We start from the raw sequence: 1,913 nt of genomic DNA on the forward strand, positions 1-1,913 counted from the left end.
GTTTTCCCTGAAGGGTCTCCTGGATCAGGGTGGGGGTCCCCACTGGGGTGTCTGGCCAGCCTAGGTAAGGGGATGATGGCTGTTTGCAGCTGGTCACACACCCTTCATGGTGGGGGTGCCCATTGGGGTACCTGGCCAGTCTGTGTGAGGGGCTGAGGGCTATTTTCAGGATGGCGGGCAATGGAAGCTCCCAACCGCTCCTTTTTCCTTTTTTTTCTTATTCTGAGCCAGCTTTAGCTCTGAGGCTCCAGCTCTTAGTCCTCCGCTGCTGAAAGTAGGTATCTGGTTTGTTTCGGTTCTATAATCAAAACAATGTATAACTCCAGTTCCGACTCCAGCTCTGAGATCCCCAGCTCGCTGAAAGCAGGTTTCTGGGGTTTTGTTTAGCTTCTATATTTGTTACATAGTTTCTTAAACTGCAAGCTCAGAGGCCCGGCAAGGCAGGCGGGGAACGTTGGAGCCCTCCATCACTGAAGCAAGCAAGCCTCATGTTAGTTTCAAGCTGCCTGGCTGCTGGTTGCCATCTTGGCTGGCAGTTAATTTGCATATCGCCCTGATTAGCCAATGGGAAGGGTAGTGGTCGTATGCCAATTACCATGTTTCTCTTTTATTAGATAGGATAATTGACACACAATGTTATAAAAATTTAAGGTGTACAACATGTTGATTTGATATATTTCAAAATGATGACTGTAGCATTAGCTAACTCCGCTTGCACAAGTTCCGGACCATCTGGTCTGCCTCCAGGTCTACAGGCTTCTCTTTTCTGTCCTTCCTGAGACCTCTGGTCTCCTAAGACCGCTCTTGATCTGGGGGTACGAGGATGTCCCAGGGTGGGAGGTTCTGGATCCCTGAAATTAGGCGGCTGACCTCTCCTTCCTCCCCCACACCCCAAACCTGAGGTTTTCTCATCTGACGAGACACCTTCCGGGGGATGGGGATATGTGTGGACAGATTGGCAGACTGGGGATCATGGAGGCTGAAGAAATCTACATAAACCAGACCAGTATGCAGGCAGCAGCCGTCAAAGACAAGCAACGGGGGACACCAGCCAATAGGAAAGGTTAGGCACCTTGGCATGGGGGGAGGGCGGGGGCGGGGGTCAAGAGGGAGAGGTTGGGATGGGAGAGGTAGGAGCTGAGAGTGGGGGTCAAAGGGCTTCTTCCCCTCCCCAAAAGGTGTGAGTGTATGTGTAACCCACCCTCTTCTCTTAACCAAGAAGCAAAGCTTAGTTAACTTTTATCCCCAGAAATGTGTGTGTGCAGGGGTTTGGTGAACCAAGGCTTCTGAGCCCCCCTCCCATCCCTACCCTGACCCCAGAGCTCCAGGAAGGTTTCCAAACCCTTCCCACTGACCCGCCCACAGGTGTAGATGACCCCAACTATGCAAATATCCCCGTGACCTTAAGAAAACAGGATCATCCAAAGGGCAGTCACTCACCCTCCAAGAGTGAGGGTAAGCGGCCCTGCCAGCCCACACCCCACAGCTTTGGGAGGGGCCTGTGGGAGGGCATTGCTGGGATGGTGGGCAGCATGGGAGGTCAGGATCAGTGGTGTGGGGTGTGGTGGCATCAAGGCTTGTGAGACAGTGGTGGGGTAGCTCTGTAGGTGGTGATGATGATGGCATGGTGCTGGTTGTGCAGGTGGAAGTATGGGTGAAGGTTTGGGTGATGTGATGGTGAATAGGTCACAGCTGCTAATGGCATTGGGAAGAGTGGGCGAGGTGACAGTGCTATTATGGTGTTAAAATCAGTACTAATAGCTGAACCCTGGAGGTCACCTGCTCTGCCTCTGTCCCGTCCCAGCCCGGTCCAGGCCATCCTCGGACTCTGCCCAGTATTTGCACAAAGCCTTCACAAGCCTGTACATTCTTCTCGCTCTGATTTCCATCATTCTGTTGGTCTGGGTTCTGGT

General features: G+C 52.6%; 1 non-coding gene across 1 annotated transcript; it reads left to right on the forward strand.

Annotated features, from left to right (window-relative positions):
* Positions 1-732: 732 nt before the first annotated feature.
* LOC102752433 lies at positions 733-1,907 on the forward strand. Its single transcript, XR_001515825.1, has 4 exons — positions 733-815; positions 955-1,063; positions 1,366-1,455; positions 1,805-1,907. It is a non-coding gene; the product is annotated as an uncharacterized LOC102752433 (transcript).
* The last annotated feature ends 6 nt before the right edge of the window (positions 1,908-1,913 follow it).

This window comes from Myotis davidii, unplaced genomic scaffold (genome assembly GCF_000327345.1).
Source record: "Myotis davidii unplaced genomic scaffold, ASM32734v1 scaffold648, whole genome shotgun sequence".
In the NCBI taxonomy this organism is placed as follows: Eukaryota; Metazoa; Chordata; class Mammalia; order Chiroptera; family Vespertilionidae; genus Myotis; species Myotis davidii.